Source organism: Lissotriton vulgaris, chromosome 7, assembly GCF_964263255.1.
Source record: "Lissotriton vulgaris chromosome 7, aLisVul1.2, whole genome shotgun sequence".
NCBI lineage: Eukaryota > Metazoa > Chordata > Amphibia > Caudata > Salamandridae > Lissotriton > Lissotriton vulgaris.
The window spans coordinates 1,086,575,718-1,086,592,624 of NC_141695.1; positions in this window are offsets into that span (position 1 = coordinate 1,086,575,718).

Here is a 16,907-nt window from a genome sequence, read left to right on the forward strand (position 1 = left end):
GTCCGACCCACGAAGAAGGCCGAAGCCAAAGGCGAGAATGGCGGCAAATCAAGTAGTCCCGCCACACGTCAAATTCCTGGATAGTTACAGGTAGTGCTGCCACATGTCGACGTCTGGACAGTTCCAGATAGTCCCGCCACATGTCAAGAGAAAAGGGGGGGCTGTCTTGCCTCAGCCGCCGACCACCCCCCCCCCATCTTCAATAGCCAGCACGGCCCATATCGAAACGACGGAGCCGAGTAACGGCGCGGGGTCGCTGGAAGGGGGAGGTGACGCGAACGAGCCTCCCCCCACCTCCCTCCAGGTGGAGGCTTCCAGCGACACCCCAATGCTCTTACTTAAAGAGGGTCAACATCATAAAGCGGTCCTCTGCCCAGGACGGGCACACGCTCCATGCCTTCTCCCCTCAACCTTGAAGATTCTATAAGAGCCGGGGGGCACCCCGATCCCTCCGCATGGGTGCCCCCGCCCCCTTCACTGGGAACCACGACACCGGTGCAACTCCTGCCGGCACCAGCCTCGGATTGGAAATGGCTAAAAAGAAGCCACGGCACGGACTTGTTCAGTTCCGGAGGAACGCCAGGATGACCCGGTAGGAAAATTGTTGCCGCCCTTCCCACTCTTTGACTCATGGTCCATATTTGCTAAACTGTTAACCACATAGCACAAAACTTTTTGAACTACCAACGGAAAGTTCTGGGCCAACAACGCGAGACTAGAGACTTTCTGACTGTGCTGGAACTTGCCTGACCCCACCTAAAATGGCGCCGCCGGAAAATGAAACGTATTTGAATAAACTTTGTTGCACCCAGGTTGCGCAGCATTTTGTCCCGAGATCTATGTGCAGTTTTTGGATAATGAAAGTAGATATGAAGGGCGTTGAGTATGTGCTTGGATAATGAATTGACTTAGGGTGGGTACTGATTATGATTTGGAAAATGAATTGGTGTAACTTAGATAACGAATGAGTATTGGATAAATGAATTTCTGAATTAATTAAAAATGAATTCTTGACATGCATCATGTTTGCTCTGTAAGGAAATTTTAATACGATTTTATTTGCACTGCCGCACTTTATGCAATGAACTGCCACCAATTTCGTTTATTAAAAGTATTTTGAAGAAGAAAGCATGGTCGTAGCAGTTGCATTAATGAGTTTTGGAATGCCTTACTACTGTGAGCGAAGAGTAAGTATGATGAAGGATGTAGATCAAAAGGGATCAGATATTTAGCAGCTACCTTATGTGCCACAAGCAACCGGAAAAGTGTTTCAGATACCCTTAAAATGACACCACAGAAAATGCCATCTGACCGTCACCCTTGCACCCGATAAAGACGGTTACGACCAAGTAGCTCATGTAGATACTCAGATCGTCAATGATCATCTATCTGGCACCACTGGTCCCTCTGGGCTGAAATGCCGAGATGGCAAGGGAATGCAGTACGAGGAGATAGGTCGAGTAGGTGGTAGGTAAAAAACATTTTTGGACTACTACATGCTGATGTACTTTGAATGCTGCCCCCCCACCCCCTTCTTTCTCCTCCCTTCTGCAGGTCACGTCAGAACGTCGGCTGAGGTGTGGAAGAGCGGCGGTTGGACCACCGACGAAAAAGGGAAAGGGGGAATATGTGTTTAGTCGTTGTAACGATAAGTTTTTAAAAGACGTAGGCTTAACATGACTGTTCCTCCTTAGGACATAGCAACTGAGAGGATGGACTGACATAGAAATTGGACAGGTACTGAATGACGAAAAATTGACTAGAAATGACGTGTTAAATAATGTAACTGGACGTATGACTAGGTAGGGAAAGGACAAAGAAAAATTATACGGGTAAGGGTTGCCACGGCACCACCCGTCTAGGAAGTTAGAAATGTTGCTGATGTTCAAAATGCACTGCCCCCCCTTTTCTCACACTCTTATAGATATAGCCAAGCTGTCCGACTGTTCTCCCGATCAATACTTGCCGTTGCCTCAGCCTGGAGAACTTCCCACCAAAGGAGGGAACAGAAAAATGGCTTAAGATCCAACCATGGGTAACTAGCACGACCAGGTTAATTACTGATCGACCAGCCGAGGTGTGAGTATTGGTAATAGGGAACGCTCGCAGGCGTGACAAGCGAGAAGGAAAAAGGGGGGGAAGGGTAGAAAGAGCTAGGCACGTAAATAAATAGGATAGTAAAGATACGTGGGATATATATATATAAACAGATCTTGTAGGCTAACAATTGTTTCCTGTCTTGTCGTGAATGTCTTGTATATGTGTAATACATGTGCCGTCTTCCCTGTCTGAGTTTGTGTGTGTATAAATGTACGAATCTATGTCTTCCCTCTGTCTGTATCTGTGCGCTACCTGACCTTTGCTGTTCCGTGTCGTGAGCGCACTAAATGACCTATTTTTGTACACGTCTCTCTCTCTCTATCTCTCTCTCTCTCTCTCTCTCTCTCTCTCTCTCTCTCCCTACATGTCATACGTGTACCGAATGGCTCGTTTAGATTGCGGACGACTCTCACTCTCTATGAGAGTCTCCCTATTCTCTCTCCCTCATTGGTAAAATTGTGCCCCACCGGCACCAGTCTGATTTGATACATATTGAACGCGAAGGTGTTCAGCGAAATTGGCCGAAACTAAAATGATTGTATCTCGCCATATTACTGCCTCTCCTTTCTGCAAAAATGAATGAACTTGAATTGGCCGAGAAGGAAAGGACAGGTAAGACGACTAAAGTCCCCCAAATCTGGCCATTTATAGGGGAACTGTATGTCAATGGCACCTTATGTCTGTTTTTCAGAGACGAACGCCAACGTCCAGATTGAACCCCTAACGCCCGGATTGCCCCACCCCCTTTCGCACCCAAGCGCAAGCGCCCGAAGCATCCCCGCCCCATTTTTGATAAACCCCAATTGCTGTCCCGAATATAAACTTGATGCACATGAGTAGCTGTTGACCCTCGAGAAGACCCTGTTTTGCCTGACTCTCGATAATGGCACCCCCGCCCTGTTCGAAAAGGTTAGCCAGTCCTGATGGGAAATGCTCTGTGAAATGCTGAATATGATGTAATGCACAGTTGATGGGAACCTCACTTGATTTATAAATAAGACGATGAATAGACCTGCCATGAACCCAGTAGGAATACTGACACATGCACTGCTTGGTAATGGACCTCTGACTGTGACAAATGAGCGTATCTCCCAAATGCGTAGAATTGAGGGAGGAATTCACATGCGTAGATATCTTCTTTTGCCATTTCACTGAAACATTGTCTTGTACCTATTCAAAGATTCACGATCGCCGACGGAGATGGGTCAGAAGTGACGTACAGCCTGGCTGCGGATCTTGGGACTCGTGTGACCTCGACCAAAGGTGGAGCCGCAGAGCAACAGGATACGGGACGAGACCGCAACTTCAACGTGGAAAATGAAAAACGGCAGGCCACCTCGAAGCCACCCGCCTGCTAAACCCACGTGTGCCTGGAGTCTCCGTCCCCCTTCCTTGAGCCCGATGGATGGGCCTGCCTGCTTGTTATCCTTTGCTCCCTTGGTCCCTTTTGTGTGTCCCAGGAACTCTGACCCAACTCCGCCCTCTCACCTATCGACATTTTGAACCACACTCACCCTCTTTTCCACGTGACTTTTTGCCAGAGGAACGAACAGCATCCCACTGGGAATAGGGTGCTGCCATAGAACTATGGGTGCCAAGCATAAGGCGCCACCAACCGGATTGTTTAGGGAACAGGACTGTGGTCTAACAGCAGAGGACTGACCGCACCCTGCAACGCGAAAGGATAGAACAGAGCTGGACCTATAGCTCCACCGCCGGTGCTCAACAGCGCCAACGAAAGTACTCGGACTAGAGCCTACCAGTGATGGCTCACTGACAAAAAGACACTGGGACGAAGAAATATTGTATATTGAACTGAATTCCGCTCTCAACTACCTGGTCAAAACTGTTCATTGGTTACATTTTTTAGTCAGAAACATTTATGCTATGTAGTGCTTTGAAATGGTAGGAACTCGACAAATGCAATCTCCTATGTGCCGTATTCTACCAAACACATCAACTGTCCATGATTATATACCATATGCTAATATTGACAATGCTAATTCTGCGACCGTGCCTGTTTATATGTACCATCATCGATCACGAAAATGAACTTTTGCTATGTAAAAAGGGGCGACTGTAGAAAATTAGAAATATTGATGTACATAAGCAACGTTCATTTCCCTTTCCCACTCCTCTCCCTGCGCGTACCATGAATACCGTAAAGCATTAACTACATCCTACTGCCAGCAAAGGCCTGTACCCATGTATACATGACAGCCATTTTAGGCACCCTGGCCCTTTTTGCCCGCCTAAGATTAGAATCACTGGCTCCCCTTCTGCGTGTATTCGAAATCTCTCTCCCTCACATGCATAAACCATGAAGCCCTCTCCCTCTGCGCGACCCCGCTGTGAAAGGCAACTCTCCCCCTTGACTCGCACAAAACCCCCTATTCCTTCTTGGAGAGGCATCCTTCGCCTTAGCTGACGTAGCCCTCCCCAGCTGCACCTGACTGCCCCCGCTCTCTCATGTACAGGTCATAAGACCTCTCGCTCTCTGTATGACTCTACCCTTGTGTCCACCCTGGCTACCCCTCCCTTCTCCTCACGTGGGCAAGTCATAAACCTTCATCTTCTGCAAGACCCTGTCCTTGAGAGTCACGGCCGCGCCTGACCAACCCCTCCTTCCCTTCCATGAATGCCCCTCTGTTGACAAGCCTTCCCTCCGCGCTCGATTGTCCACGCGGCATGAATACCACTCCTTTGATGACCCTTTCCCCCGAGTCCGGCTGACCACACATGTCCGAGGCCATCGCCTGAGCCAGGAGATACCATTTACTGCCCTTATTGTATGAAGTCACTCCTCTTCAAAGGATCCTCTATTGGTCTTAGCCACCCCACCCCTTGGGCTATGATCAGGCGTACACATCCTACAAAACACTCAGCTGCGTGATTGCCCTCCCCTCTTATCAGCAGATCAAGGGTCCCCATTGTGAATGTATATGGGTAGGATCACCACGAGGATTATAGGATCACCACGAGGATTATAGGGATGTCTTTCTTTTGCGTCATACAGTCCTGATTGTGTTATCAAGTGTTCTGTAGAGTATAAAAGCCAGAGTCTCAGCTCACTTGTTAGAGCACCTCCCGAAAGACACTGTGTTTCGTGTCCGAAATGACATGCTCTCCTCATGAGAAATAAACTCTGCTCTTGATTCCTGCTTCCAGCGCCCGTCTCTTTATTTTGGTAACTGATCAACATGGGAGCTAAGAGGCGGTTTGCGCCAGCGGCCTGGGCATCGATAGGATTATGGGCTCGTTTTCTACAGTCTCGGCTAAGTAGGCCACGGACTAAGTTAAAATCTCAGAACGGTGACCTACACACAATCAAGGGTTGCCGGAAGAGAAGCTAAACGAAGTCTGTGGTTCTGCCCACTACCGAGCCCCTTGAAGGTGATGGAAGCGCCAAATAAGAAGATGATGGAAGCGCCAGATAAGAAGATGATGGAAGCAACGGGAAATACCCAGTATAGAAATCCAAAGACTGACAACCTGCACAAATCAAAGACAATTGCACTCTTCATTGCCTTCCTCTTCTGCCTCCTCCTCATGACCTCCTTCTGGATTCTGGAGGAGAGCACACCGGCTCATGAGACATTGCTACCTACTGCACAGCCAACACCCCTGAAAGAGCATCACCTAATCTCTCTGTCGCCTCAGCTCCGAGAAAGGCGCAGGGAATTCTGGAACAATTCCTTCGTGCAACTGTTGCACCAACATAACCTTGCTGCAAATGCTACGAACTGTTGGATCTGCGGGTTGCTCCCGCATGCCACTGGACACTCCATCCCCTTCATCCCTTCACCCTTCTCGGTTCACGGCTCTTGCCTCGCCTGGTTGATCCTCATGCAAGAGAGCCACAGGGACAATGCCACCTCCAGCCGGACAGTGTCACACTTCTACTCTGGGTTCTGGCTGAACAAAACAGGAAAGACTTCAGCTGCCCTGTGTCCTGCGCTCGCAGGCACCACCTTCATCAAAAACATTCCAGCCAAAGAACGAGTCGAAGTACAGGTGCTCCACAATCCAGCCAGAACCACCTTCTCTCATCTGCAGAAACAAACTACCGCCACCCTGACTGTGGCTCTGTCCGTGATCAATGTCACTGGCCTTGTGTGCCTAGAAGGCCAGGGAACGCAGCTGGTGGGTTACAGCGCCTGCCGAGTCACCAGAACATTGGACTCAGCTGAACCCCCTTCTTTTGTTGCTTCTCCGAATATGTACTTTGTGTGTGGCACCAAGGCTTACACCTGGCTCCCGAGAGGATGGAAGGGCACCTGTTATATTGCCTTCGTTCTTCCACCCACATATGTAGCCCCTGCCAACCACCACCGGCAGAGGCGTGCAGACGACCTTGGACAAACCGACTCCACCGGAGCACAGTTCCTGGATGCAGCAAAGGGACTTGTTCCTCTGTGGGGTCCAATGGCAAACAGCCGTGCTATCCGACACCTGACCCAGGCCGTAGAAACAACGATCAACATCACGGCTGGCATCCTCGCTAACAACACTGCGGAACTTCAGGCGGTCCGCCTTGTGACCCTTCAAAATCGACTCGTCCTAGACGTAGTCCTAGCCGACCGAGGAGGAGCATGCCGCATCATCGGATCCAGCTGCTGCACCTACGTACCTGACAACTCGCCTTCAGTCTACAAAGCCATTGAACACCTCCACAGACTGTCCTCAGAGGTTCACCAAGAGCAGGAAGGATGGTCGCTTGGGAGCTGGTTTTGGGACACTTTGAAAAATTGGGGTTGGAAGTTGTTTTCCTTCGTGCTGATACCTATTGTAATATTATGTGGGTGTTGCTTAGGTATCCAATGTCTGCCACCATTGTTCGGCCTTCTTTCTAGCTGTATGTGCCCAAAGACTTTGGACTTCCGAAATGAGCACATGAGCCCCCTCTATGAAGTAGAAATACGTGGCCTTATGGGGATAAATTCAAACTGACAAGTTGGCGAGACATGTTAAAAGGGAGGACTGTGGAATTTTAGTTTGCGATCTGAACATCATCTGCGCCAGCTTGTCACCTATGTACTACACGCACGGCAGCCATTTTAGATATCATGGTCTCCCTGTCCACGATCGGTCGCCAGCGCGCCCCTCTGACCCAGCAAGATTCCTCCGCGCACCCTGGCTCCCCCTCCCTCCTCCTTACGAGCATGACCCATCTGCATGACCCTGTCCTTGGAAGTCATGCCAGCGCCTGACCAACACCTCCTCCCCTCCCCTGAATGCCCCTCTGTTGAACAAACTCCCCTCTGCGCTGGATTGTTCACGCGGCATGAATACCACTCCATTGATGGCCCCTCACCCCGTGTCCGACTGTCCACACAGGTCCGAGGCCACTGCCTAAGCCGGGAGATATCATTTACTGCCCCTTATTGTATGAGGTCGCTCTCCTTCAAAGGACCCTCTATTGATCCAGGCCTCCCCCCACCCCCTGTGACGTGATCAGGCGCACACATCCTAAGACTCGACGAAACACTCAGCTGCGTGATGACTCTCTCTCTTATCAGCAGGTTGAGGACCTCCATTGTGAAGGTATATGGGGGTGGGATTAACACGAGGATTGCGGGGATGACTTTTTCCTTGCCTTACACAGTTGTGATTGTAATAAAGGAAGGTCACATGCCATAAACCAGTGTATAAGAGGCCAGGCCTCCGAGAGGCTATTAGAGCACCTCGAGACGATACCTTGTTGTCTGATCTGATGTGTTCTGCTCCGTCGGAATAAAACTTCTGTTTCCTGCCTTCTGGTCTCCGGCGCCTGCCTCATTGCTTGGTAAATTTGAATGGTACAAGGGCGGTTAGCGCCGGGCAAAACTTGAGAAAGGTCCTAGCCCTACCTTTTTCTACAAAGCGGTTTAAGGGACTTAATGGCGGTCAACACCTCCTCCCTAGTGAAGGGGGCCTCCAGAAGGTCATTCCACTCCTTGGAAACCTGCGGAAGTGGATAAGCCCCTAAGTATTCCTGCTGCTCTTCAGGCGCCAGGTTATCTGCCGAGTACAGGGCGGCATAAAAGTCGCCGAAAAGCTCCACCTTGGCCACGTCCCTATGTTCCATGGCGCCGGAGGGCGCCCGGATGCCACCCACATATTCCCTCTCACGCTTATCACGGAGCTGTCGAGCCAGATGTTTCCCCACTTTGTTGCCTTGAGCATAAGAAAGGCGCCGTAAGCGCAAGAGGGTATACTCCGCCCGATTATTATAGTGGGCCCTGAGTTTACCCCGCACCACAGCAAGAGGGCAAAGAGTCTTTCGAGAAGGGTTCTGTTTATGCGCAGTTTCAAGTGTCGCCAGCTAAGCCTCCAGCGCTTCCCTTTCCTTGCGCCTAAGCTTGTTCAGGGCGGAGTTCAACACAATGCACATGCCCCGTGTCGTCGCCTTGAAGGCGTCCCATTGGGTGAAAACCGAGGTGTCCCCAGCTTTGTTGAACTCAAAAAATTCGCCAATGGCTGCCCTAAGTTTTTTGCAGGATTCCTCATCACGCGTAAGATAGGGAAGTACCATTTGCGGTGTGGGGACGTCTCCGGGGCCCAAGTCAAGCACGCTGCCAAAAGACTGTGATCTGATACAGAGAGCGGAAATATTCTACCATCCCGCAAGTCCCCCTGTAGTGACTGATTTAGAAAGATGTGGTCGAGACGTGAATACGTGTGGTGAACATGGGAATTGATTGTGTAATCCCTAGTGTGGGGGTGGTGGGCGCGCCAGCTATCAATAAGACCCAAACTGTCCAAGGCGTCGCGCAACTCAGGGGAGAAGAGGCCCGCTCCTTTGTTGGTGCGAGCAATCAAGACCTTTGTCCCAAACCAAATTGAAATCTCCCATTACTATCAATACTCCCTCCCCAAAATCCCCCACCTCCCTCATGAAGGCCTCAAGGAACCCATTCTGGCCCGTGTTCGGTGCATAGAGAACCACCCATGTGCAAAGCTGACCAAGGAGCATCCCCTTCACCATCAGCCATCTTCCCTCCTTGTCACCTCGCACCCCCATGGGTTGAAACTGAAGTGTAGAACGGAACAAGAGTGCCACCCCCCGGTACTTAGTGGGGGCAGAGGATTTGTAAATCAGTGGGTATTGCCTATGCTTAAGCCTGGATTCGTCTTTATGGGCCAAATGAGTTTCCTGTAGTCCCACCACATCCAAATGATGATCTATAATGTATTTCCACACTTTCTGATGCTTTTGAAGAGAATTAAGGCATTTAACATTCCATGAGCCTATCGTAACTGGTATCATTTAGTCAGTACCCCCCCCCCGCTCCACATAGTGCCCCCCGTAGTGCTAGAAGCAAACCGAACACACTCGCATTCATACCAAATCCCCTGCCGGCACCACTGATCCCGTTCCAAAACAACCTTTCCCCAATCCAAAGGAGCCTCAAAACAATATACAAAAAAGAGAGATTCAGAACCAGAAAAAGAACAAAGAAAGTCGGACATGACCATAAGGGTCGGGGGTAGAAGACCCGGGTAATGCCCCCCTCGAGTTCAGGGTCGGGGTAACCCTCCAATGGAGCACCGTCCTTCAATGTACCTGAGATGGTAGAGCCCCCCCGGCCCCACGGGCCGCTGTTGGGGGAGCCTAGGCTGCAGAAGAGCTGTCCACCTGGCTCGACTCAGTCACCAGGGCCACCGAAGCCAAAACCTCTCCCTTCTCACTTTAGCTCGCCGATGGAGTCGGACCCTCCATCACACCATGTCGGCCCACTCTCTGCCATGCCGGGGAGCGGGAACGGTGACGTCTTCTCAGGGAGGCGCTGGCGCCCGCCGACGCGGCTGCTTTCTCCATGCCTAGAAGTTCCTTGGCGGCTGCCAGAGAGCTCACTTGCACTAGTCTGTTCTGCCATCTGAAGATGAGCCGAAAGGGGTGACCCCAGGAGTAGGACACCCCGTGCTCCCGCAGGAAAGCCGTGATCGGGCGGAAGTCCTGTCGCTTTTGCAATGTGGAGGCCGCCAGGTCCTGAAAAAGCTGAGGGTTGTGCCCTCGAAATTGCAAGTTGTTGGTGTCCCTTGCTTTCCGTAGGATCTTCTCTTTCAATTGGAAATCGTGGACACAAACTAGAATGTCCGGCGGCGGCGAGCGCGTGCCACGCGGCAGCCCAACCCGATGTACTCTGTCCATGCGGATCTCCGAAAGGTCGTCCTCCGCCAGAATTTGCAGAAACAGGGCCTCCACATACTCCCGCAAGTTCTCACCTTCTCCTTCCCAGGGTACCGCTCGGATCCGAATGTTATTACGGCGGGACCGGTTTTCCAAATCTTCGCAGTGGGCCTGAAGATCTAAGTTCTGCTCACGTAACCGGAGCATGTCCTGCTGTAGTTAATTGACGTCAACAGTGAGGCCCAGATCATGGTCCTCCAGGGTCGCCACCCGTTCTCCGATGCCATCCACATCTCGGCGGACCTCACGTAGATCGGAGGCCAGCTGCAACTTCAGCTCCGTGATGTCGTCCTTGATAGATGCAAAAAGTTCAATCAAAAAGGCCTTCGTGACTGGGCCCTCCCCGTCGTCCTTGGCTGGAGACTTGCTAGAGCCGGGGGGCGATCCAGATGGACCCTTCCCAGGACCGTCCTTCCCAGTCCTATTCATGCGGTTCCTCGTCGCCATGATGTGGCGCCTCAGCCAGCCTCTGGGCCCTTCGGGACCTCCCGGAGCGTCCCGAGATATCAGGCCGCGCTCCCTCACACCTTCCGCGATCTCCGCTTCGGGGGGTCCTGCAGTGCAAGCGCTACACTACACAACTTGCTGGGATCCAGAGTCCCCCCGTGCTAAGAGCCGATGCAATCCAGGCGAGGCTATGTAGGCCGCACCAGCGCTCGTGCGTCACCACTTCGACACCTCGGCTAAGTCCGCCGTTCTAGGTCGTAGCTCGACGGGAGAAGGCTCAAACGCATTCAGGGCACCTTAGTGACCCCGGGAAATACAATTCCGTAGCTGAAATCGCCCCAGTTCAGCTACACAAGGCTATGAATGGCTCGGGGTGCCGGAGGAGCTTGCAGGCACGTCTTACTCCGTCGCCATCTTGGCCACGCCCCCGTACAGTTTTTTTTAATACATCTGCCTCTTGGTTTAGAGCAGAGTTGGGCAAAATTGTAATTAAGGGAGAAAAATTAATTTCATGTATTACGACATTCACGTTCTCCAAATTTTGTTTTTCCATAAATTCTACCTGTAGGAGTCAAATTTGCTTCCATGACATTTTTTATTTAAGTTACGTCCTTACTTGAAAATGGAATGCTGTGATACCAGCGAACCATATTTCTCAATAAATATGTTCAGTTCAGTTCAGTAAAACTTTATTCGGTCTATTACAACCATCAAAGTATCCAAACATACATCATAATAAAATCCAGGGTATACTGCTTCTAAACATCATCTTAAAAGCGCCCATCCTCACATCCTCCAAGAGGAAGAAAAACCTAAAAAACTAGCATTAAAAAAAAAAAAATCTATAAACATGTAATTTTACAAAACTTCATGTAATTTCCACATTTTGCAATAGAAAAAATACACAATTTCACACAGCCCTAGTTTGGAACACACATGGATCAATTCTTACTTCATACCAGGATCCTTATTTTTGCAATTCATATGTAACAAACATTCTTAAATGCAAAATTGGCAATTGCAGACCATCATACTGCAATACATATCACTTGCTATGTTTGTCACTAATATGAAAAGTGGGGACAGATTCAGTAGGACTTTGGGCCAAGTTTGAGAAAATTGGCTCAACGTCTTTGAAGAATATTAACTTTTTAGGGAAAGGCATTTTGCGATGGAAAGGTTCCATTTTCTTGAGGAAAAGAGTGTTTTTAACTTTTTTGCACCACCTTGCATTTAGGGGGAGTAACATGATTGTGAAATGGCTGGATCACCACAAACACCAATATTTTTTTACACACATCCTGATCTACATATTAAGTGGGACTGGCCTGTGCATCTAAAAAATAATATATCCTTAAGCATGCGTTAACTTGGCCTAATGTTTTAATTTCCCCAAACATTTTGTACATCGCATGAGTGCTGCACTGTACATTACATATCAAATGAATGGAGTGTATTTGTCTAGGCATACGATTTAATAGATGCAGGGTATGCATCCTGCACAAATCCTTTGCCAGAATTCACGTGCACACTTCTGCACCATGTTAATGTTAATGTTAAATGGTTTTGTAGAGCGCATAGTTGCCCAAGGGCTTCCCAGCGCTAGGCGTCAAATACGGTCTAAACAGCAAGAGGGGGGATTAGCAGAGCTGGTAGAACATCCGGGTCTTCAGATTTTTCTTGAAGGTAGATTCTATATCTAGGAATCTGTGTTCCCATGGAGGTGAGTTCCATAGCTTGAGAGCCAGGCAGGTGAAGGATCGTCCACCCCATCCGGCTCTTTTTATTCAAGTTATATTCAATAGACGCTCAGTGCAGGAACTAAGGGCCAGATGTAGGTAGGCATTTACCGGTCGGTAACGGCCGAATTCGGCCGTTACCGACAGGTAAATGCAATTTGAGATGTAGGGCCCTGTATTTTACAGAATCGGTAAATTTACCGATCGGTAAATTTACCGATTCTGTAAAATACCGAATCGGTATTTTTTCCGATTCGGTAAAATTGATATGTAGGTGGGACTCTTCTGAGTCCCACAAGCATTACAGAATCGGTATTTTACCATCAAATATTATTTGATGGTAAAATACCGATTCTGGTGTGCATGCACATGTGTGCATGCACACCTGTGCCATATGACAGGCAGACCTGCCCTTAGGGCAGGTATGCCTGCCACATGGCCCCCGAAGCTTTTTTGGGGGTGCTAGAGGGTGTCAAAGTGACACCCCCTGCACCCTTGTCAGAATCGGTATTTACCGATTCGGTAAATACCGACCGGTAATGCCCCATTCATTCCTATGGGCTTCAAAGCCCATAGGAATGAATGGGGCATTACCGGTCGGTATTTACCGAATCGGTAAATACCGAATTTTACCAATTCGGTAAAAGGGAACATCTGGATTCCCTACATACCAACCCCTCACATTTACCGAATCTTAATTACCGAATCGGTAAAATTCGGTAATTTTCGGTAATTAAGATTCGGTAAATGTTACTTACCTACATCTGGCCCTAATACATCTGTTGCGGACATAAAGGTACACCAGATTTCTGATTTTATAGGATCCCTTGTTATTGTTATTTATGGCTTTATGTTTTAAGCAGAGTGCTTTACATTTGATTGTAGCCTCCAGTGGTAGCCAGTGTAGTTTTCTTAGATACTTTCTCACTTGACAAATCGGCCATTGTCATAATCATCACCCTTAGGACCCTGGACACAATGCTCATATGTTGCACATGTTATCAAAACATAGAACCCCTCTGCATCAGTACCATCAGCAGGGCATCATAGTAAATACCTATGAGAGTGCACCCATCAATAAAATCACCATCACGGTACATAGTGTGCCAATGTGGCCATGTAACCCCTCTTACATACAAGCTTTAGGCATAAATATCATCACTGCACATGTGGAGTAAACCCTGTCAATTTACCCCAACATACATACTCACATCACGTCCTACAGTGCAGTAATCACAAGGTACCAGAAACTCTCCTGGTTGTGTAGACATTCCCCAGTGGGATATGAGGAGATCCACTTGACCCCAGCCTCCAAATCAGCCGTATGCAGCCATTGCCTCAGTCATCTCCCCCTCCTCGGGTAGGCTTCTAGGCGATCTTCCCTTCTACCCCAGAGAATGCTAAGGCCAAGGAGGCTGACCGCACCTCTAAGATGAGTAATACCATATTCTCTTCCAGTAAATGCCCGGGGGTGCAGCGTGACAGGCACTGCCGGGCGGATATAAAAGAAACGCTCCTCACATGCTTCTGGTGTGCAGACACAGCATTATTTGCCTGAGCCCACACCTGGGGCTCAGGCAAATAAACTCCTGCGGGCACCCAGCCCAGGTTCAAAGCCAAGAGCCCCAAGAGAAAAAAAACCACCCAGGGCTGCCCAGACTAGGGGCACATCAGCACTCCTGGAAGAGTGCTTAGAGACATGCAGGCAGGCCTCAGCCAGGCAGGCCAGCACAAGGGGCATCATAATAGAGAAGCAGTCCTTCTCTTATCCCCCCAGAATAGTCCAGTCCCTAGGTGGTTCCTTTTGGCAGTCCCACACAGTGACTTCAGCAGTTACAGGCAAGCTCAAAAACATGGGGTCACATCCCCAGTACCTACAGCACTAGATTCCTTGTTTTTCCCCTGGCACAGGCTCTGAGCCTAATCCACACCAATCCCAGGGACACTTCGCAAGTTCACAACAACCTCCATTGTCAGTGTAAGCCCTGCCCCAGACATACCACAGGGGGGGCAAGGCCATCATTGTGAAAGGCAGGCACATCCCTATTGAGGTGGAGGTGCTACTCCTCCTACCACTCCAAATGCAGACCAGGCCTATTCAGCCTAGCACTGACTCATCCAAACTTGCTGGAGCCACTGCACCTTCCCAGCCCCTGTCACTCCAAGGCTAGACAGTCAATGCACAACAGGCAGGCACAAAGACATATTGCACACAGAAATGCCTACTTATAAAAGTGGCCTTTCTAAAATAGTGATACTAAATCAGAGAATACCAATATACAGCATTTATTACCACAATTCCAAACATACCAAACTTGATAACGCTACCCTTCTCATGTCAGGAATTACCACCGAAGCACATATCAGGGAATCCCCAATGCATTCCTATGAGAGGACAGCCTCACAGCAGTGAGAAACCAAATAGGCTGTTTGTCACTACCATTACATGCCACACAGTTAAGGCACATGTCCTACCTTTTATCAACACCGCACCCTGCGCATAGGGCTAGCTAGGGCTTACCTTAGGAGTGAAAGATAAGTAGTAAGAGGGGAGTCATAGACGTGGCAACCACTTTATGGGACACGTCACAGCGGCAGCCAACTGCACACACAGGCTCTGCAGTTTCTGAGGACTGAGACAGGTTTGAAAGGGTACTTTGGTGGTTGGCAAAAGCAGTGCTGCAAGCCCACCAGTAGCATTTCATTTACTGGCCCTGGGTAAATGAGATACCACTGTACAAGGGTTTGATAGGTAAATTAAACATACCAAACAGGTACAGACCAATCTTGCCAAGTTTGCAATAGAGAGCACATGCACTTTAGCACTGAACAGCAGTGATAGAGTGCCCAGAGTCCTAAAACCACCAACGACAGGTCCGAAAAAACATACAGGAATAAGGCAAAAAGTTCTGAGAGGACCCTGCAAAAAGGACCTAGTCTAACACAGTCTGAGACGGGGAGAGAATTGATGATCCACTTATATTAATCTTTTATCAGATCTGTGAGACCGCATCCCACCTTCCCAATACGATTCTGTCTGTGGATTTGAAACCTGGAGGGCAGGGCCATCATGGTGATAAGGGTGTGCATGGTTATGCTAGGAGGCCTGTTTGTGCGCCAACACAGCGGATTACAGTAGCAGTTGGCCATATTTAATATAGCTCCACGCTGATTTGTTTTCCTTGTGCAATGCAGCAAATTTGGTAGCTATGCTGTGTTGTATTAAAAATTAGTACATCTGCACCTAATAATTTACTTTGACAGAATCACAGGTGTTAGAAATTGATTTCCTGGTTGAGTGGGGTGTGAGTCCTGGTCTCGTAGTAACCACAATCCTAGTAAGGTGAAGGCAACAGCAATACCCAAATTAACCTGTGCTCACCCTCTGCTAGTTTGGCATAGAGCAGTCAGACTTAACTTGAAAGCAAAGTGTAAAGTATTTGTGCAACACTTCAAACAGTAAACACAATTAAAACAACACACATAAAGATCCAACACCAGTTTAGAAAAATAAAGTATAAAACAATATGTAGAACTGGAGATATGAATTTTTAAAGAATACATTGTAAAATAGCACTTAGAAGAAATAAGTGGTTACTTGGAACATCTGGTCACACCAAACCGGGACAAAGTCAAAAGTTCAGGCCAACCGCGAAGAAGCAGCTGTTACCCAGGGATGTCCGCTGAACAAAAGTACCCTAATCCTGGTTGCGTTGACATCGAGGATGCATGGTACAGATGAGGCAATGCGCCGGTGCCAATCCATGTAGTGGCGGCAATGTTTTGGTCCTGATCCGTAGCAGTGATTGTGCGACTGCTCCAATGAGCCGAGTGCTGCGATGCGGAGATTCGTTGTCATAGTTGAGGTTGACGTTGAAGGAAATGTGAGGGCCCTGTTTTGGGAAGAATGTCACACAGTGGTGGTTCCGAAGGGGATGCATCAGTTCCGATCCATGCAGCAGCGGCGATGAGTTTGTGTCGATCCAGGCAGAAGAGGTGATACGCCGGTTTGATCCACCCAACAGGGGTGATGCGCCAGTTCTGAGCTGCACAACAGCGGTGATGCTGTGGTTTAAAATAGGATGCATAGGTTCTGCTAAAGTCCAGGTTTAGAAACAGAGTAGTTGGATGTCTTTTATGTTCCTGAGACTTCAGATCAGGAGGCCAGTCAAGTAGCTCCTGGAATCAAAGTGGGCACTGGGTTCAAGTGATGCACATCTAGTCCTTCTTCCCCAGGCTATAGGGCAGCAGGTATCAGGTCAGCACAGCAAACCAAGAGGTCATCAGGTTAGCAGTCCAGGATAGTGACAGTCCTTTAGGCAAACACCAGTTCTTCTTCATGGCAGAGTATACAGAGATCCAGAAGGGCACTGAGGTGGTGGTGTCTGAGGTCCAGTTCTTGTACCCAGTGGTGCCTTTGAAGAGGGGAGACTTCAAAGAGATGCCTT